Raw genomic sequence first — 22,569 nt, forward strand, 5'->3', positions numbered from 1 at the left:
GGTGGCAGGGCTCGCGACGACGACAAGAAGGAAGATCACCAGGCAGGAGAGTTCCCCGAGGTCTGCGACTGCTTCATGATATACGGTGGGCAAGCAGCGAACGCCTCGGCTCGGCACTGCAAGCAAGAGCGTCGGGAGGTCTGTTCGGTGAAGGTGGTGGCGCCAGTCTACCTTGACTGGTCCGACAAGCCCATCACCTTCGACCAAGCCGACCACCCCGACCATGTGCCGAGCCTGGGGAAATACCCGCTCGTTGTCGACCCCGTCATCGGCGGCGTCAGGCTCACCAAGGTCCTCATGGACGGAGGCAACAGCCTCAACATCATCTACGCCGAGACCCTCGGGCTCCTGCGTGTCGATCTGTCCTCGGTCCGGGCAGGCGCTGCGCCTTTCCATGGGATCATCCCCGGGAAGCGCGTCCAGCCCCTCGGACAACTCGACCTTCCCATCTGCTTCGGAACGCCCTCCAACTTCTGAAGGGAGACCCTGACGTTCGAGGTGGTCGGGTTCCGAGGAACCTACCACGCGGTACTGGGAAGGCCATGCTACGCGAAGTTCATGGCCGTCCCCAACTAAACCTACCTCAAGCTCAAGATGTCGGGCCCCAACGGGGTCATCACCGTCGGCCCCACGTACAAACACGCGTTCGAATGCGACGTGGAGTCCGTGGAGTACGCCGAGGCCCTCGCCGAGTCCGAGGCCCTCATCGCCGACCTGGAGAGCCTCTCTAAGGAGGTGCCAGACGTGAAGCGTCACGCCGGCAACTTCGAGCCAGCGGAGACGGTTAAGTCCGTCCCCCTTGACCCCAGCAGCGACGCCTCCAAGCAGATCCGGATCGGCTCCGAGCTCGATCCCAAATAGGAAGCAGTGCTCGTCGACTTTCTCCGCGCGAATGTCGACGTCTTCGCGTGGAGTCCCTCGAACATGCCCGGCATACCGAGGGATGTCGCCGAGCACTCGCTGGACATCCGAGCCGGAGCCCGACCCGTCAAGCAGCCTCTGCGCCGATTCGACGAAGAAAAGCGCAGAGCCATAGGCGAGGAGATCCACAAGCTAATGGCGACAGGGTTCATCAAAGAGGTATTCCATCCCGAATGGCTTGCCAACCCTGTGCTTGTGAGAAAGAAAGGAGGGAAATGGCGGATGTGTGTAGACTACACTGGTCTAAACAAAGCATGTCTGAAGGTTCCCTACCCTCTGCCTCGCATCAATCAAATCGTGGATTCCACTGCTGGGTGCGAAACCCTGTCTTTCCTCGATGCCTACTCCGGGTATCACCAAATCAGGATGAAGGAGTCCGACCAGCTCGTGACTTCTTTCATCACGCCCTTCGGCATGTACTGCTATGTCACCATGTCGTTCGGCTTGAGGAATGCGGGCGCGACGTACCAGCGGTGCATGAACCATGTGTTCGGCCAACACATTGGCCGGACGGTCGAGGCCTACGTCGATGACATCGTAGTCAAGACGAGGAAAGCCTCCGACCTCCTTTCCGACCTTGAAGTGACATTCTGATGTCTCAAGGCGAAAGGCGTGAAGCTCAATCCCGAAAAGTGTGTCTTCGGGGTGCCCCGAGGCATGCTCTTGGGGTTCATTGTCTCCGAGCGGGGCATCGAAGCCAACCCGGAGAAGATCGCAGCCATCACCAGCATGGGGCCCATCAAAGACTTGAAAGGCGTACAGAGAGTCATGGGATGTCTCGCGGCTCTGAGCCGCTTCATCTCACGCCTCGGCGAAAGAGGTCTGTCTCTGTACCGCCTCTTAAGGAAGGCTGAGTGCTTCACTTGGACCCCTGAGGCCGAGGAAGCCCTCGGGAACCTGAAGGCGCTCCTCACAAATGCGCCTATCTTGGTGCCACCAGCTGCCGGAGAAGCCCTCCTAATCTACGTCGCCGCGACCACTCAGGTGGTTAGCGCCGCGATTGTGGTCGAGAGGCAAGAAGAGGGGCATGCATTGCCCGTTCAGAGGCCAGTCTACTTCGTCAGCGAGGTACTCTCCGAGACCAAGATCCGCTACCCACAAGTTTAGAAGCTGCTGTACGCGCTGATCCTGACGCGGCGGAAGCTGCGACACTACTTCGAGTCTCATCCGGTAACTGTGGTGTCATCCTTCCCCCTGGCGGAGATCATCCAGTGCCGAGAGGCCTCGGGTAGAATCGCAAAGTGGGCGGTGGAAATCATGGGCGAAGCAATCTCGTTCGCCCCTCGGAAGGCCATCAAGTCCCACGTCCTGGCGGACTTCGTGGCTGAATGGGTCGACACCCAGCTCCCAACAGCTCCGATCCAACCGGAGCTTTGGACCATGTTCTTCGACGGGTCGTTGATGAAGACAGGAGCCGGCGCAGGCCTACTCTTCATCTCGCCCCTCGGGAAGCACCTGCGCTACGTGCTACGCCTCCATTTCCCGGCGTCCAACAATGTGGCTGAGTACGAGGCTCTGGTCAACGGGTTGCGGATCGCCACCGAGCTAGGGGTCCGACGCCTCGACGCTCGCGGTGACTCGCAGCTCGTCATCGACCAAGTCATGAAGAACTCCCACTGCCGCGACCCGAAGATGGAGGCCTACTGCGATGAGGTTCGGCGCCTAGAAGACAAGTTCTACAGGCTCGAGCTCAACCACATCGCCCGGCGCTACAACGAGACTGCGGATGAGCTGGCCAAAATAGCCTCGGGGCGAACAACGGTTCCCCCGGACGTCTTCTCCCAAGACTTGCATCAACCCTCCATCAAGATCGACGACACGCCCGAGCCCGAGGCACCCTCGGCCCAGCCCGAGGTACCCTCGGCTCAGTCCAAGGCATCCTCGGCACGGCCCGAGGCACCCTCAGCTCGGCCCGAGGCACCCTCGGTTCAGCCCGAGGCACCCACGGCCCCCGAGGGTGAGGCACTGCGCGTCGAGGAGGAGCGAAGCGGGGTCATGCCTAATCGAAACTGGCAGACCCCATACCTGCAATATCTCCACCGAGGAGAGCTACCCCTCGATCGAGCCGAGGCTCGGCGGTTGGCGCGACGCGCCAAGTCGTTCGTCTTGCTGGGAGATGGGAAGGAGCTCTACCACCGCAGCCCCTCGGGCATCCTCCAGCGATGCATTTCCATCGCCGAAGGTCAGGAACTCCTACAAGAGATACACTCAGGGGCTTGCGGCCATCACGCAGCGCCTCGAGCCCTTGTCGGAAACGCTTTCCGGCAAGGTTTCTACTGGCCGACGGCGGTGGCCGACGCCACTAGAATTGTCCGCACCTGCGAAGGGTGTCAGTTCTACGCAAGGCAGACCCACCTGCCTACCCAGGCTCTGCAGACGATACCCATCACTTGGCCTTTTGCCGTGTGGGGTCTAGACCTCGTCGGCCCCTTGCAGAAGGCACCCGGGGGCTACACGCACCTGTTGGTCGCCATCGACAAATTCTCCAAGTGGATCGAGGTCCGACCCCTAAACAGCATCAGGTCCGAGCAGGCGGTGGCGTTCTTCACCAACATCATCCACCGTTTCGGGGTCCCGAACTCCATCATCACCGACAACGGCACCCAGTTCACCGGCAGAAAGTTCCTGGACTTCTGCGAGGATCACCACATCCGGGTGGACTGGGCCGCCGTGGCTCACCCCATGACGAATGGGCAAGTAGAGCGTGCCAATGGCATGATTCTACAAGGACTCAAGCCTCGGATCTACAACGACCTCAACAAGTTCGGCAAGCGATGGATGAAGGAACTCCCCTCGGTGGTCTAGAGCCTGAGGACAACGCCGAGCCGAGCCACGGGCTTCACGCCGTTCTTTCTAGTATATGGGGCCGAGGCCATCTTGCCCACAGACTTAGAATACGGTTCCCCGAGGACGAGGGCCTATGCTGACCAAAGCAACCAAGCTAATCGAGAAGACTCGCTGGACCAGCTGGAAGAGGCTCGGGATAAGGCCTTACTACACTCGGCGCGGTACCAGCAGTCCCTGCGACGCTACCACGCCCGAGGGGTCCGGTCCCGAGACCTCCAGACGGGCAACCTGGTGCTCCGGCTGCGGCAAGACGCCCGAGGGCGGCACAAGCTCACGCCTCCCTGGGAAGGGCAGTTCGTCATCGCCAAAGTTCTGAAGCCCGGAACGTACAAGCTGGCCAACAGTCAAGGCGAGGTCTACAGCAACGCTTGGAACATCCAACAGCTATGTCACTTCTATCCTTAAGATGTTTTCAAGTTGTTCATATACCTCGCTCCCACGCAAAGTTTAGTCATCAAGGAAGGGTCGGCTTGCCTTGGCAAAGCCCGACCCTCCCTCGGGGGCTAAAAGGGGGGAACCCCCTCTGCGTCGAATTTTTTCCTCGAAAAAAGATCCTTTCTGCCAGAATGTATTTCGTGCTTTTTGACTACTTCGAAAGAGGATCCTGAAAACGACAGAGTACACGTAAGCAGCCAAGGCTGACCGAGCCGAGGGACTCCTACGCCTCCGGGATACGGATACCTCACTCATCACCTTCTGCGATAAGTAACTCACGTTCGGATAAGTGATTCCGCGGACCGAACAAGTCTTCACGTTCGAAATCTCCTCTGCCGAAGCAATTCTTCGAGCCTTCTCGACTACGTCGGTGACAGAACCCTATGGACGGGTAAGAGTGCGCGTAAGCGGCAAGGCCGACCGAGCCGAGGGACTCCTACGCCTCCGGGATACGGATACCTCACTCATCACCTTCCGTGAGAAGCAACTCTCGCTCGCACAGACAATTCTGTTACCGACGAAAAAGTCCAGATACTCGAAACAAGAGGAAAAGAAACGCAGCTTTATAACACGGTGAGGGTGTGTTTGGGCCTCGGCGGCCGCAGAAAACACACGCTACAAGATGATCCGATCCCGTAGGCTCAGATCTTGACGGTTAAAGGGAGCAGCAGCACCCTCGGCGTCAACTACACCTTCGGCGAGGTCCGACCTGGCCTCAGACGGCGACGCGGTCCGAGGGTCTCCACTCTGAAGGACGACTTCGTCATCACACCCAGGCCATCGCCACCCGGGTCGTCTCCGAGAATCCGGCCCGAGCAGGTGGCTCGGCTGGTCACCCCGAGGCCTCGGCCAGCTGTCCCCCGAAGACATCAGCCCGGCCCGAGGCCTCGGAAGATCAACTCCGGCGTCGGTCCCGCTAACGGACGACCCGGCCAGGCTCCGGCCGACCAAGTCTTCTTTTCGAGCCAACTCTGCCTCTGCCCGTGCTGACGCTGCTACCCCTGGTCTCGGCTCATCGAAGAGCGGCCGAGGGGTTCCTTTAACTAAGCAAGAGAAGCCTCGGACAACAAGGCTGACCGAGCCGAGGGACTCCTACGCCTCCGGGATACGGATACCTCACTCGTCACCTTTACACGGGGCGACTCACGCTTGGTGAAGCGGTTCAGACAACCAACAGGCGAGTCTTAGTGCTCGAGAATGAGGAAAAAACACGGCCCCGTGCCAAAAAATACATACATGTTCAGGCCTCGACAGCCACAATGAACAAAAACACTGGCATTCAAGGTGCCATTACAAACGGAACTCTGGTTCCGTCCCCACGGGTATGAACAACCCCCACACCGGGGAGCCTGCGGGGCGACGAATTCCGGGCGGCTCGCCAGCGACCTCTGCAGCAGCAGCCATGGTCCCAGGACGGACACGGCCACCGGAAGGCCCTCGTTCGCATTCCCGCTCAAGGGACGCGAACCAGCCATCAAAGCCAAAGAGCGGGCCGCTCCAAAGCGCACCGGCAGGTCCTCGCTCCCGCCCTCGCCACGAAAGCGAGGAAGAGGGCGGAATGTTGCATCCTAGCTGGGCAGCAACAGTTCGCCTTCCCCGGCATGGCTGGAGGACGCCTCCTCCGCAGAGCTGGAGGATGGTTTCCACCACCAGAAGCTGGAAGAGGAGGTGGCCAACCGACCCGCGCGGGAGGTAGAGCCCCGACTCGCCTCGCTCTCCGCCCCAGCAAGGATGATGAACATCCTTGAAGCTGAGGGCGGGACCAAGATCACAACCCAGCTTGCCTCTCCCCATCCGGGGGCTGGAGGTCACCGTCTTGGGTGACCGCCGGTGGAGGGGTGCAGCCGGGCTGCGTGATGAAAATCCTTGAAGCTGAACGATGGCTGAAAGGTACCAACTCCCACGGAGTTGCGTCCCCCCAACGACAAGGCGGAAGGACTGCGGGCATCCCCCATCCGGGGGCTCGGAAGGTGGAAAGACACGATGCATAAGGGAGCGCGAAGACATGGTCGCCTTTCAAGGGGGTCACCCTCCTTTTAAAGGCGACTCTCCCTACTTGCGTCCCCAGCCGTCGTGGGCTGAGTCTTCTCCAACACGCTCCAAGGTCCTCCCCCTACGGCGCGGGGGCTAGGTCCCACACGTCATGCAAGCCGGCCTAGAGCAGAAGAAGCCGAACCGCCGCGCGCGGTGCATGCAACCGCCCAGCGGTTACAAGCAATTCTCCACTTTCGCCCAGACCAGCGGGCGAAAGGGCGAGCAGCCATGCAGGCGGCATGCAACCGCGCCAAGTGGGCGCACCTCTCCGACTTCCAACGCGCCCAGCATGGAGGCCTAGGCCCACGCGTCATGCAACCGGCGCACCGGATGCTGCGTGCGAGCAACTACACCGCCACCCACGCCACTGCCACGCCTCCTCGACTGCGGAACCAGTACTGCGACTCGAGGCAACCCTACGCACGACCCAGCAGCGCCAGCCTGGCGCGACGGTCAATGCGGCCAAAAATGGGCCGGCAGTAATGGCGGTGGCAGGCGGGCAGGAGCAGCGGTCACGTCGTCAGTCAAGCTTACATCCCATCCTGGGCCAGTGAGAGAGCCCTCTCTCACGGCGTGAAGACGACGCACCCGTGTTCCGTTCCTCGAACGGCTCGCGCACGCGCAACGGCCGCCCCGCGAACCGCACGCCCCGTCGCATTAACTCCGCGGCGGGAAAGGCGGCGCCTCTGGCAGGGGAAGCGAGCGACGCTTCGCCTTCGCCATAATGACCGCGTCAAAAAAAGGTACGCCACGTCGTTCAATTTCGTATCCTTTTCCTCTTTCTCTCTCTTACGACAGGGACCGGGAAAGGGGGATACCCCGAAAAGGATCCTTCTCCGTGAAGGAACCAGGCTCCGAGCCTCCCTACTAATGAGAGGTTCGAAGGCTGGCCCCTCGGAGGGGTTCAACAGCTGCCTCAGAGCGCGTGGGCTCCACACCCACTACTAGTCAGAGGTTCGAAGGCCGGCCCCTCGGAAGGGTTCAACGACCGCCTCAGGCTACTCGGGCTCCGCGCCCACTACTGATCAGGGGTTTGAAGGCTGGCCCTCGAAGGGTTCATAGCCGCCTTAGACGCAGAGCGAGGGATGACCATGGGTACGTTCGATACATAACCAAGGCTCGGGCTGCGCTCCCGAGGTACCCTAGGACATTTCCGAGACCAACGAGAACGATCTTGTAACGGAATCCCATCAGAGGGAGGCATCGAGCCCTCGGACCTCATCGACAGGGGACCGGGTCCGGCAGATCACCCGCAGGTACTTTTGGGCGCGCCTCTGGGCCTCTAGCCGACCCCTAGCAAATGGGGCACGGACGTCCGCTCGGATTACCCGCCAGCAGCTCACCGGAGACACCATGTTCGGCGCCCGCCGAGGGCAACATGGCGCTTTCCCCCTCCTCCTTGCGGAAAGGCGACGCAGGGGCGTATGTAAAAAAGTCGAGTCTGTCCCTGATCGTCCTCTCACCCTGTGCAGAGGCTCGGGGGCTGCTCTCACAAACCCGGCTCCGGCCAAACTGTTGCAGCGTCAACATACCAGCCCGAGAATTTGGGACCCGACCGTGCACTCGGGCTACGGCCAGCTCGCATGAGGGAACGACAAGACTAGCCAAAGCATTGCGCGAGGCATTAAGACCTCGGAGGAGTCAAACCACTCCTCCGAGGCCTCGGGGGCTACACCCGGCGGGTGCGCTCGCGCGCACCCACCGGAACAAAACGCAACCGAGAAAGGCTGGTCCCCTTGCAAAAAAGTGCGACAAAAGCCTCCAAGCGAGTGTTAACACTCCCTTCGAGGCTCGGGGGCTACTGTCGGGGACCATAATTAGGGGTACCCTCAAGGCTCCTAATTCTCAGCTGGTAACCCCCATCAGCACAAAGCTGCAAAGGCCTGATGGGTGCGATTAAGTCAGGGATCGGTCCATTCGAGGGACTCGATCACGCCTCGCCCGAGCCTAGCCTCGGGCAAGGGCAACCGACCCCGAAGGATCTCCGTCTCGCCCGAGGCCCCCCAATAGCGACAAACATACTTCCGGCTTGCCCGAGGCCCTGTCTTCGCCAAGAAGCAACCCTGACCAAATCGCCGCGCCGACCGACCAAATCGCAGGAGCATTTAATGCAAAGGTGGCCTGACACCTTTATCCTGACGCGCGCCCTTCAGTCGACAGAGCCGAAGTGACCGCAGTCACTTCGCCGCTCCACTGACCGACCTGACAGAAGGACAGCGCCGCCTGCGCCGCACCGACTGCAGTGCCACTTGACAGAGTGAGGCTGACAGGCAGTCAGGCCCGACCTCAGGCACCATAGGAAGCTCCGCTCCGCCCGACCCAGGGCTCGGACTCGGGCTAAGTCCCTGAAGACGGCGAACTCCGCTCCGCCCGACCCAGGGCTCGGACTTGGGCTAAGCGCCGGAAGATGGCGAACTCCGCTCCGCCCAACCCAGGGCTCGGACTCGGGCTAAGCCCCGGAAGGCGGCGAACTCTGCACCGCCCGACCCAGGGCTCGGACTTGAGCTCAGCCCCAGAAGACGACGAACTCCGCTTCGCCCGACCCCAGGGCTCGGACTCAGCCCTGGCCTCAGCCGACGATCTCCGCCTCGCCCGACCCAGGGGCTCAGACTCGACCACGGCCACGGAAGACAAACTCGACCTCGACCTCGGAGGAGCCTCCACATCGCCCAACCTAGGGCGCGGACCGACCACGTCGACAGGAAGTGCCATCATTACCCTACCCCAAGCTGACTCAGGCTACGGGGAACAAGACCGGCGTCCCATCTGGCTCGCTCCGCCAGATAGGCAATGATGGCGCCCCGCACGCTCTGTGACGACGGCGGCTCTCAGCCCCCTTACGGAAGCAAGAGGACGTCAGCAAGGACTCGACAGCCCCGACAGCTGTCCTTCCGCCAGGCTCCAGCGCTCCTCCGACGACCACGACACCACACGAACCGGGTGCCAAAACCTCTCCGGCTGCCACGACGGCATGTACTTAGGGCGCTAGCTCTCCTCCGCTAGACACGTAGCACTTTGCTACACCCCCCATTGTACACCTGGATCCTCTCCTTACGCCTATAAAAGGAAGGACCAGGGCCCTCTTACAGAGGGCTGGCCGCGCGGTGACGAGGACGGGACAGGCGCTCGCGTGAGGCCGCTCGCTCCCTCTCCCGCGTGGACGCTTGTAACCCCCTACTGCAAGCGCACCCGACCTGGGCGCGGGACGAACACGAAGGCCGCGGGATTTCCACCTCTCTCACGCCCATCTCCGGCCACCTCTCTTCCCCCCTTCGCGCTCGGCCTCGCGCCGACCCATCTGGGCTGGGGCACGCGGCGACACTTCACTCGTCGGCCCAGGGACCCCCCGGTCTCGAAACGCCGACAACATGTGTCCTGCAGATTTACATATTAGGCTAGTAGTAAGGCCTCAGGCAGCACATGCTAGGCTCCTACTAGTCTAGAGAGATGGATGGAGGGAGAGACTAGAGACCAAACCATCGAGCTAGGATAAGCAAAAAAATTTCCAAGCTAGCAAATGATTCTAAACCGAAGAGACAAAAAAATTAGAAGCCACAGGGCTTAGAAACTACTACCTCCATTTTCTTTTATTTGACGCATGGTAGTTCAATTTTACACTAGCAAACGTCAAATAAAAAATATCGGAGAGAGTACGAAACAAGATATTCCATACAACCATCTAATACCATAATCACCAAATAAAAGATCAAAAAGTTGCGACCAAATAAACAAGATCACATGGCTAGAAATTAAGTTTGAGATTGAGCCTCTGTGGAGAGAGCTTTCTCATCTATGAATATCATTAAAACTGAGTTGCGGAATAAGACAGGAGACGAATGGCTTAACCATCATATGATTTCCTTCAAGTCGCGTTCTTAATATGATTTCCTCCAAGGTTCTAGAGCAAGAAACATTGATGTTGATGTTGACATGATACATTTGGAAAGAGCTACATCATAACTTGTATATCATCTTTAACATCTATGATAAAATTGTTTCGCCGTACAATTTTTTTTTATATGCTACTATTAGAGTTTATGGTCGCTTCGGCCCGGGTCTTGGTCAATTTCTAGGTCCGCCACTGCTCGATCATATGCTTACGTGACGTGACCATGCACACATTGTGACTTTAACACAACGTTATCTTCATTTGCACCGTCTCAAGATGAAACATCTTGTGTGATATCCTTAGTTCCTCAACCTACCTTAAATTTATTCCAACTAGTAATTTGCTCGCGCCTCGCGTGAGTCGTTAACGGATGAGTTTATACAATTAAAAGAGTGTTGCTTTAGCCATATAAATATAGAAGTAGCAATATATGTGGATACATAAACATATTAGTGACAAATTTATGTAAACATACAACTGTTTGCGTCGGTAGATAAGTTCAGTAGCATCGTGAGCAGCCTAGATGTCAAAATTTTGAAGACAACAAAATAATGGCCTTGAAGACCACAAAATGCAGAGCAACATTACAATGCGCGGATCCTTTTCATGGTCGTGCTCAATTTTTATGAAATTCATTGCTTGTTGTATTGAATGTATATGTATACATTAAGGTACACCTATTAGAACCCTGCCTTTATTGTCTCTATATGTAACGAAGTAACATGAATAGATAGCTTTGCTTAGCACACAATATCCATGTGAATGTAGCAAAAAAATAAGTCAGTTTTATAATTATTATCAATTTTTATTGTGGTATCGTTTGTCATGTAATATACTTTAAGTATGATTTAGATTTTTTGATTTTTTCGACCGAATTTAATGGTAACAGTTTTTTTTCGAAAATGGTTTTAGTTATCGGAATTTTATATTAGAATCGGTATCGGAATCGGAACAACCTTTTATTGATCGTTTTCTTCGTTACCGAATTTAATCGGAATTTATCAAATTTAGTTTTTGGAATTTTCTAAAAATTAAAAATAAAGTATTCCGAAAATAAAAATGTAGGCAACCAAGGCCCACGCTTCTCTCTAGGTCATGTTCTCATAGTCCGACTCAGGCACATAGCAGTTGTCATTCACCACCTTGGCTGGGTGTCGTTATATAGAGAAGTTTTTGAGCCATTTTGGGCGTGTTTGCGAGGCGTATCTGGCCGGCTCAGCCTGCTCGTGTGGTCTAGGCTGAAGTTAGCCGGTCTTAACTGCTACAACATATTTTGTTTGTGCACTTGTACCAAATAAGCCTGGCTCAAGTGAGCCGATGTTTGCCACACGTAGGCAGCCAGGTTAAGAGCCACTTTTGTTTCTTGGGAGCAACCACGAGCAGTTGGTTTGCGCCACGAGCAGCCGAGCTCTAAAAAAACGGAGCCTGCCTTCGTTTCCTGGGAGCCAGGCTGAATAGCCACTTTTGCACGCGCAGAACCGAGCTCTAAAGCAAGTCAGGCCACACAAACACATGTGTTGCATCCCGCGAGCACAGCCAGGCCGTCAGGCCAAGGTCGCAAACGTGCCCTTTGTGGTAGGGCGATGTGGGGATTACTCATCTACACTCGCTGCTACGTTGGCTCCATGGGCGCTCGGCCACTTGCTCCTCGCTACTGCTAAGTAGGGATGTCAATTTTACTCGCAGGTACGGATATCTGTCGAATATCCGACCCATTGGGTTCGGATTCGGGTACGGTATTTGACCCATGAGTCTTGTCTGTACCCGACCTGAGAGTCTTGTCCGTATCCGACCCGTGATAAAATCGGGTCGGGTACGAATTTTATCTCTTGCCTGCGGGTACTGGCAGATGTTTACTGATCGAAATTTAGATTTCGATCGTTACCTGCGTATTTTTTCTATCGAACTTTTGTTTTCGATATTTTCGAAATACCGATATCGTTTCCGAAGTTACCGTTTTCAATTTTGTTTTCGATAAAAAAAATATGAAAAAAGTAACAGTTTTAGTGTTTACCGTCTGTTTCCGATCGTTTTCATTACTATAAAGCGGCGACTGCAGAAGCGCAACAGGGATGTGGGGAAAGTGAGAGAGGGGGCCGGGAGAAGGTTTTCATTTTTTTATATCATTAGCCTAACAGTTTTATATACGGGTCCGATAGTTTTCTATAATTCTAACGTGCTAAATGGGGTTAAATTTGAACATGTGATATATCATATTACTTAAGAGACAATGTAGTTTTTATCATTTTTTCCAAATCCTATATTTTATAATTTTTTTTGAATTTTGGACGAAATTTTAAAAATTACACGTTGAGAAACCGAATCCGGTGGCCGGCGGTTTGGGTAAACCGCCCGATAACATCTAAAACGGATCGGTTTTTTTAAACCTTGCTTCCATCGGAATGTTGAGTGAAATCTCCGTCCAATTGGACTCCCTCGAGCCCCCAACAAATAGATAGACATGATCCTGAACAAAAGCTGGCAGCATTAACGACACCTAATCATGATCAGAGCCTTGGAGTATCTCTAGCTATCATGCGCTGGCTGCGCGCGCAAGTACGAACTAACCGGCATATTCATATGATTGTTTCCGCCCACCTTCTTCCCGTCCGTCAGATGGTCGAGCTACTATTCTCATATATACACGCGCATCTCACACTGGCTTGACATAGGTTTATTTTAACTTGTTGCCATTATCCCAACACTGTGATATATATGCATGGTCAGATCTCGATCGGATGCTTTCTTTACTGTACGAAAGCTCATATCCATAGATTAAGACACTCTCCGTTTGACCTAGGTAGACTGCAAGTCAGCGTCGATGCGCTAGACAGACAGCCACGTTTTTTTCTGCAATTCAGTGTAGTAGCATTTGATGCCATTAAACGCTGGTATTTATGCGTCGCCGCCCTGATTGGCTCGCTGTTAGCCGTCGCTAGCTCGCGACTGTGATGATGGGGATATATTCCTGTCGTGCTATCAAAACTCCGTACGACGACGACGACCTCGGCAAACTAATAACTGGTTTCCTGCAGGCTTGCATCAATGGATCGATTTGTCCTGATAGAAATGGGCGCCCCGATGGTAATGGTCACCCGATTGTGATGATTCCGTTATTTTCACTTGTAATTTTTGGATATCAGTTTGTATCTACTATGCTTAAACCACCAGTTTCAACGGTTGTCCTATCTCTCGTGTCATCTATTTACAAAAAAAAGTCCTTACATTTCTTTCAAAACAACTCAGCGTAAAATATTAAAAAAACTGTGTAGCAGGTGGGGTATGCTAAAAAGCGGTGAAGGAGGCGGGGTTTGAACCCACACTCTGATGAAAGAAGTATGGAAGACACTGGGCGAAGCTATCTAATCAGTAGAACATTATGCTTAAGATAGATTATACATATGTATATATGATTTTTTTTAAATAAAAAATAATCGTATCGGGTCGGGCCAGCACTACGGGCCGAGGCTATGGCCTAAGCACTGCACGACGCTCATGCCGGGTTGGGTCACACACTATTAAATGAGTCGTGCCTCGGGCCGGCTCGCCAGAAATAGCCCATTTGACCATCTATACCTCCGCACGATAATGATGGTCCTCGCCTCAGTTGCCACCACCTCGTTTGCCATTTTACTTCTTTTCTCTCTCCCCTCATGCCTCCACCTCCGTGCCACCCATTCTCGACAAAGGGTGTAAGAGCAGGTGCCTACTCCCCCGTATTCGTCCGACACCGGCCCGACACCGATTCGCGTAGTGGCTATTGCACATCCACGAAGACGTTTCACATCATGTGCACACCATCGTTTTCGTCATCGTCGAACGTCTCATTCGTCTTCCCGGCCTTCGCCCTGTTCTTCCTTCCCAACCTGCTGCCCCCGCCCCCGGTCGCAGCCGCGAGCCGACCGACGCTCGTCGACGCGAGTACATGACATTTCTCCGTGCGTGCCATCGAGGAGGACATGGTGGCGCCTGTCACGTTTAGGTTATCTTAACCATGAGGACACAACAACAATCCAGGATATTCCCGTCGGCCGGGTACCGACGGGATTTACTCTAAAACCGACGGGATTTATCTATTTCCGTCGGTTTTAGTGTAAATCCCGTCGGTACCCGGCCGACAGGAGCTACCCGACGGGGATTGCATTAACTCCCGTCGGCCCCGACGGGAGTTAATTAACTCCCGTCGGCCCTAGGTAGCCGACGGCGGTTGTCGCTCCCCGGGCCAGGGCTGACGTGGCGGGCAATTAACTCCCGTCGGCCTAGGTAGCCGACGGGAGTTATGTGTCCGCCACGTCAGCCCTGGGTGCCGGGACGGAGGAGCGACAACTGCCGTCGGCTTGGCTAAGCCGACGGGAGTTATCCTGGACAGTACCAGTTTAACTCCCGTCGGCTTTGCAAAGCCGACGGGAGTTAAACTGTCCCCCCCCCCCCAAAAACCCCATATTTATGATCAATGGCACAGAAAATATACACAATATCATCATGCACATTCACACATCAATCACATCCATCAACACACATATATATAAGAACATTCATCCACATTCATACACATAAGAAGTGTTCATCCACATAAGAAGTGTTCATCCACAAAAGAAGTGTCCATTACTGAAAAGGTAGAGATCGAAGTGTTCATTACTGAAAAGGTAGAGATCGAAGCACATTCACGAACCGCGGCGGCTAGGGTTGTTGGAGCTTTGGCCGCTGCCTCCGTCCGGAGTTGGGTACACGAATAGGGAGTTGACGAAGCCATCCATCGTTCCACTTCCTTCCTGATTGTCCTATGGAGCGAGAATGCAATTTGTCAGAAATCGTACATATTAACTGCTGAACTGTCGGCGATAGCTATAGAGTTAGAATACAAACCTGTGCGCCAGGGGCAGGTAGCTGTGCCGGCGGTGTGCTAAACTGAGGCTGCTGCGGCACAAGTCCCTGTTGAATACAAGAATAATACATATTCATGTGAGTGCAGTGCGGCACAAGTCGTCGTTTTTACTATGTAACTAGAGAATGGACATAGAATTTCTTACCGGAGGTGGAGGAGGGCCCATAGGGACGAACGTCCATTGCGGCGGAGGCGGAGGGGCCACATACGGAATGCCCTGCTGCTGAGCTAGTAACTATTGACCAAGCATATTAGTAGTACGCATTGGATGTGTAAAGCAATGAATAAACAGTAATAATGCAATGGGCTTACTTGAATCATCTGTTGTTGCTGCGCGTGGACTGAGGCATAGTACTCAATTTGAGCCCTCAACTGCTCAGTTTGAGCCCTCAACTGCTCATCGCGCTCACGGTTCTCCTCACGCAGCCTCACGATCTCAAGCTCTTGCTCAGTGAGCCGACGAGAGCTACGACCGGAGCTTCCGGACCCGGATGCCGACCGCCGAGACGCTCTAAAATCCGTCGTGTTGATCATTCCATCAAAGAGAGAGAATCTACAATTGTTGTCAAAGAAAGATTAATTAAGGCATATGCTCATGTCACTATATAAATGGCATGTAATGTAACATCTCACCGTCCATGTGCCTTTCCTCCACCGGATTTATGCACGGCTTGAGCATCGATCGGCATGGTCCTCCAATCGCAGTCTTCTCCGTGACGGTCCTTCATCTCTTCCGCATATGCCGCCTGTATCGATTATATAACCTTAGTTAGTACGTTGCGAGCATTAACCGAATATTGAGGACAACAGCTCACCAGACGCTCCCTTTGTGTCTGGCTGCACAAAGGGTTGGAAGGGTCGCTTCCCCTATGGCCAGCTTCCCACACCTCGATGGGAGTCGGCTCGCGACCTAATTGAGCTTCCTACAACACAGAGTTAGTACAATAAAAGAATATATGACATCTCAACATATTTGTTAGTTTTCTTACCAGGCGTTTCGCCTTTCGCGTGAAGTTGTCGCCACCGAAGGTGTGGTTCGGCATGGTGCCTCGATTGTCCCTGTGACTTTTTGACTTCTGTTGGAAGGCTTCAGAAGCCCATACCCCACACCAAGCTGCGTAGGCCTCTGGCCGGTTAGACATCCACGGAACCACCACCTTCATAAAAACAAACATATATCAGTACCTATTCAAATGAAACAAACACAAAGGAAAGGATTGAAATATAACCTTACGATACTCTTCCTCGCGAAGGTATATACTCGAGGCCCCTGTCTTCTTGTTCATCTTTTGCCCTAAAATTTGTTGATAATACATGCACGTGGCCTGAATCCTTGCCTCGTACAGGGCCTCCTTCACCAACCGATAGGCATTTACTTGAAACACCTTCTCGGCGTGGTTCGCGTCATCCCCGTCGGCCAACCGAAAACGTGCCTACAAAAAGAATGCAATGTTATCTAACTTTTTAATGATTGCTTCCATATAACACACACAAGATTACGTACCCAGAAGTCAGCGCGAACAAGCCCCTGGGCATCGCCATAAGTGACATCGACCTTCAGCTTGTAATCGTCCCAACATGAGACGAGGACCGGCGCAGCGTCTGCATCGTCGGACGTCTTCACCAGTCCAGGGTAGTGAAACTTCAGGAGCGAACTCAACACAGAGTTCACCTGCTTTTGACGACCCTGGCCGGTGAAAGAGTAGTCCAACCACTCCCTACAAAAAGACGGGCAAGCATCAAACATGCTTACATTTGATGAATACAGCTGATTCAAATCAAAAGATACAGCACTTACCTATCTCCGACGGGGGAGATCACCGTCTTCCCCGTCTCGGAGCTCGGAACAGGTGGAGGTTGTACGGCATGAGGCCTTCTAAACTTACGTGGACGCCTTGCTGGAGCTGCCTCAGCCTCATCTCCACCCTCAGCCGCACCTCCTGCCTCAGCCTCAGTCTCATCTCCACCTCCACCCTCTCCCTGCTCACCTCCTGCCTCAGCCTCCTCACCTCCACCCTCAACCTCATCCTCATCCTCATCCTCATCCTCATCCTCATCCTCATCCTCATCCTCATCCTGATCCTCATCCTCATCCTCATCCTGCAAATAAGTAACTCAAGTGTCACATTCACGCGTTAAAGTCTTACACAAATTAAAAGCAACAATACAATGATTCTTACATCGCCTCTCTGAAACCCCAAGGGCTGGCCCTGTAACTCTGGGTGTAGGCTTCTGTAGAGCTGCTCCTTCTTACTAGCGCTCAAGGAACTCCCTCGGAAAAGGGAGTCCCTGAACCCCTTCACCACCTGCTTAAACTTTTTAGGCATCCTGCAGCAATTGAAAGTTTTTATTAGTACTGAGTATTGTAAATAAATAAACAAACGGTGCAAAATAAACCAACATTAAACAAATAAACATTCATATGGAAATAAACTTAACTTGTTACTTATCGTTTCGTTTCCTTTTTTGTGGCAATGATATATCATTGAGGTCTCCAACTAAACAATCCAATGTAGGAGCAGGGTCTATATCAAATGAGGATGGCAACTCATCTTCTTGGAATACCCCGTCAGCTTGTTGAGCCTCACGATTGTAATCATCGGGAACAGGAGTGGACAACCGATCACGGGGGTAGGTTTTGTATACGACCCACCAAGCGCTCAACTTAGGGCATGGATATGACGAGTAATATACCTGCTCCACCTGATGAGCAAGGACATATCTATCGGTCCCTTGAAGTATTTGCTTGCGTTTAACCTGCGTCATTCCAAATTCGGTTCTATAATGCTTCGGGTCAAACCATGTACAGTCAAAAAACACCACCCTCAGATCCTTGTTCCCTACAAATTGGCACTCGAGTATATTGTTTATGATTCCGTAATACTCGGATTCGTGCCTTTCCATATCTTCAGCCCGGATTACGACTCCGTTATTTTTCGTAGCTGCTAAAGGACGGGAAGCTTCAAATTTGGTTGTACGGAAGCGAAACCCGTTTACGTCGTAACGGCCATAACTCTTCACTATCACACTACCAATAGAAAGCTGACGCAGGTCCTTATGGACACTACGCCGACGTGCGGGAGAATCAATGCCCTCATGTGAAGGAGATCCCACAGGACACATTTGTGAGTCATCCGGTACATTCCCGAACTGACAGTCAATAAATGAAAAAGTGTTACAATTGTCATACCTATACACGATGTATGAGGACAAAGAATACAAGGCTTACATGGTCTCGGATCCAGGAGATAAAATTAGGTCCCCCGTGCAATCCATTTAGACGCAAGTTGTCTAGCTGTTTCGCCGTTGGTTGACGGTTACGAGAAGACCTCCAGTTTTCTTTATCGAACTCGCTAAAAAAGAACGAGAGTAAGAAAACATTGTGTTTCCTAAACATTGAATATACAATTCCTTTAAGCCTAGTAAACTATTACCTGAAGAATTTCTCAGCCTCTTCTATATTTGACCACATGTAGAGCAAAGCAGATTTCCGTTCGTTCTCACTGAATTCATATGCCACTGGTGGACCAACAGCCTTGCCGTTCCATTGAAATATGCTAATGTGACTGCACGGATGCACCGTTTCATCTTCATGGTACCTCTTCGTATGGGCAAATACATTGTGGTCTTCAGTCAAGTAACCACTTGTGAGGAAAGCTATCTCCTTAAATTTGAACTCCTCTGCTATACAACCTTCAACCTTTGCCTTGTTACCCACCATTGATTTCAGTTTTTTCAACATTCTTTCTATGGGATACATCCACCTATAACACACTAGCCCACCTACCTTTGCTTCATATGGGAGATGGATAAGAAGATGCTGCATAGGATTGAAGAACGCAGGCGGGAATATTTTCTCCAGCTTGCAAAGAAGCACCGGTGCCGATTCCTCTAGTTTCTGCATCATCTCCTTTAAAATTTCTTTAGCACAAAGCTGCCTGTAGAAATAGCTAAGTTCAGCTATCGCTTTCCACACTTCCTCGTTAATGTAACCACGCAACATTACTGGGATCAGCCTTTCCATCATTATATGGTAATCATGACTCTTCAACCCATTGATCTTCATTGTTTTCAAGTTCACAGATCTTCTGAACCCCGCACCATAACCATCGGGAAATTTTAAATCTTTCATCCACTTCATCACTTCTTTTCGTTCATTGGGTCTCAAGGCAAATTCAGCACGAGGCTTGCCTCCATTTTCTCTGAGCATGAGAGTTGGGCGGTTACATATGTTACCTAAGTCCACTCGGGCCTTGAAATTGTCTTTTGTTTTATCTGGGAAATCCATGACGGTGTTAAATAGTGCTTCACACATGTTACGCTCTTGGTGCATTACATCGATGTTGTGCGGGAGCTGCAATGCCCTCATGTAAGGGAGCTCCCAAAGGCCACATTTGTGAGTCCAGTTATGGGTCTTCCCGAAACCTGCAAACCCATCCCCATCCTCATTTCTCACTAGATTACTCAGCTCCTCAGCGATTTCCCACCCGGTGCGACGCTTCGGGGGTTCCTTCGTGACAATGGTGTCCTTCCTGAACTCGTGTGCCTGGAGCCTGAAGGGGTGGTTCAAAGGAAGAAAAGACCTATGACAATCGAAGTAACAGAACTTCCCACCCTTATCGAGCCAGAAACAATCTGTTTCTTTTCCACAAATAGGACAACCTAGCCTTCCACTGACTCTCCACCCAGCAAAGATCCCATACGCTAGATAATCATGTATGGACCACAAATATGCTGCCCGAAGTTTGAATTTTTGCTTCATGAAGCTGTCATACGCCTCCACTCCTTCCCAAAGCTCTTTCAACTCCTCAATCAATGGCTCAAGCATAACATTGAGGTTTACGCCGGGATGATCCTTCCCAGGTATGATGAGAGTTAAGAACATAAACTCATCTTTCATGCAATCTTCAGGTGGAAGGTTGTACGGTATGGCAAAGACAGGCCAACATGAGTAAGACGCTGCGGTCATACTGAAAGGCGTGAAACCATCTGTCGCCAACCCAATACGAACATTCCTCTCTTCACTAGCAAATTCTATATCGAAGCTGTCCAGGGCCTTCCATGCGTCGCTATCACACGGATGCTGCATTACCCCATCCTTCGGGGGCTTACGATTCTTGCGCCACCTCATGCGGCTCGCAATTCTACTAGCCAAGAACAGACGTTTCAGTCTTGGAGTGAGACGCATCCAGCGAAGCTGCTTATGTGCCCTCTTTGTTGTCACCTTCTCCCCTTCTTCGTTTACCACCTCTATGTACCTCGACAGGCCACATTTCAAGCATTTCTCTAGTTTCGCACGATCGCGCCAATATATCATGCAGTTGGACGGGCATATATCGATCTTCTCATATGGCATTCCCAAAGCCTTTAGCAGCTTCTTTGACCGGTAAATGTCTTTAGGCACCTTATGATCGGCAGGAAGGACATCACTAAACAAGTCCAAAATCGCCTTATAACATTTGGCTGAGAAACCAAACTTTGACTTTATGCTCATTAGACGGGTCACGAACTGGAGGATGGTAACCGTTGTGTGTCCATGCAGAGGCATTTCTAAGTCTTGGAGGAGTTTGAACAACTCTTCAACCTCTTTTGTAGGCGGATCTTCAGGATTGTTGACAAACTCTGCCTGCATATCTTCTAACATATGGTCCAATCGATCAACGTTTTCACCGTCATCCACCTCCATCTGTGCTGATACTATACACCGTGACTCGCCGTGGTTATCCCAAACCTTATAACCTTGAACATACCCATGACTGCAAAGGTGTAGTGCCACAGTTCTCTTGTCATGTGACTGGATGTTCCCACATTTGGTGCATGGGCACCTAATCACAGCGTGGGTTGACTCTCCACGAGCGTTCTCTAAAAACTTTTCTGTCTTCTGAAACCATTCCTTTGTGTGACATCCGCCCTTCTTCCAACCAGCATACATCCACTCACGGTCATCTTCCATGTTTGTGGACTAGGATGGCTCAGTTTTGCTGTTGTGTAAACCACCAACCAAAAATTCAGCATATAAGAGCGATGCACGTGGCTTAGGTGATAACCCTACTATAGGAAAGGACATAAACCCACCCGAGAATGGAGGCGGCCGCATGCGACTCGTGACGTGCCCGATGGTCCGAACGAAATTTCGGCAACATAACCCCGCTGTTCTCCGAACACACGCCTATCATGGTGCGACGGAGAACAACTGGGTTATGCTGCTGAAATCTCGTTCGGACCAACGGACACGTGCACGAATCACATGCGGCCACACCCATTCTCCGGCTGTCCAAATACGTGGACAATCCCGGAACCACGCACATCACAAGTAATCTTGTGTTTGGACCGAATGAAACTATACAATCTATGCATTCATAGATTGTCTAGGTGCATTAGGCCCAAACATATGAATAAATGTGATGCATGTGCATGCTTCCGGAACGGGTGACGCCTAGGGTTAACTACTGGTCTGCGCACTTAACCCTAAAACTCTAGGAAAATAAACAGTGTATCATACTAATTAAACGACCACAACGTAGTTAACTCCCGTCGGCTTAATCAATACAATCAACCAACCGACGGGAATAAACATATTTTCGATATAAATATAAATATATATCGCAATGATATAATTTTAAATAATTTCAATCTTACTGTCTCAGTGGAGGTTGCAGCGGCGTCGGGGGAGGGGACGGGCGGGGGCAGCGGCGTCGGCAAGCCGCGGCGGAGGACGGGACGGGCGCGGCGGGGTCGGCGGCGCTCGGGCGGGGCGGCGCACGGCGGCGGCGGCGGCGCAGGCTCGGGCGGCGCTCGGGCGGCGCTCGGGCGCACGGCGGCGGCGGCGCAGGCTCGGGCGGCGCTCGGGCGCTGGACGGCGATCGGCGGCGGCGCGGGATGAGTGGCCGGCGATGGATGAGTGGCCGGCGGCGCGGATGAGCGACCGCGCGATGAATAGAGCCTGGGCGAGTGGCCGGCGCGCGCGTTTTAGCCGGGCCCGCCCTAAACCCCGTCGGCCTCCGGACTAACCGACGGGAGTTATTTTATCTCCCGTCGGCTTCGTTATGGCCGACGGTAGTTAATTAACTCCCGTCGGCTACCCTAAAAACCGACGGGAGTTAGTTTATCTCCCGTCGGCTTCGTTATGGCCGACGGTAGTTAATTAACTCCCGTCGGCAACCCTAAAAACCGACGGGAATTATTATGGCCGACGGGAGTATTCAGTTTTGCTGTTGTGGGAGTCCATATCGAAGATATTAGACGGGCAACACAGCCTGCACGCGAATGCACATACGTATGTACAACTAGATGGAGCTCCTAATAAAGCAACACGTACGCCGTCGTTTGCTATTACATATACCATGGCTTGGCATTGGCAACGACGACCCAGCTATAGCGACAAGCGAGCGTGGAACCATCGCCTACATGTCTCAATATGCATATCTAATGAAGTGGTACAAACAGTGATCGAGTAGGTGGCAAGCGCAGGAATAAGCTCGATCAATTGGATCGGGGCGACACCCGTTTTAGTGCTGATGGCGTCCCGCCGTCTTTTGCGATGAAAGCAGTCCGCGCT

This window comes from Zea mays, chromosome 9, assembly GCF_902167145.1.
Source record: "Zea mays cultivar B73 chromosome 9, Zm-B73-REFERENCE-NAM-5.0, whole genome shotgun sequence".
Taxonomy (NCBI): domain Eukaryota; kingdom Viridiplantae; phylum Streptophyta; class Magnoliopsida; order Poales; family Poaceae; genus Zea; species Zea mays.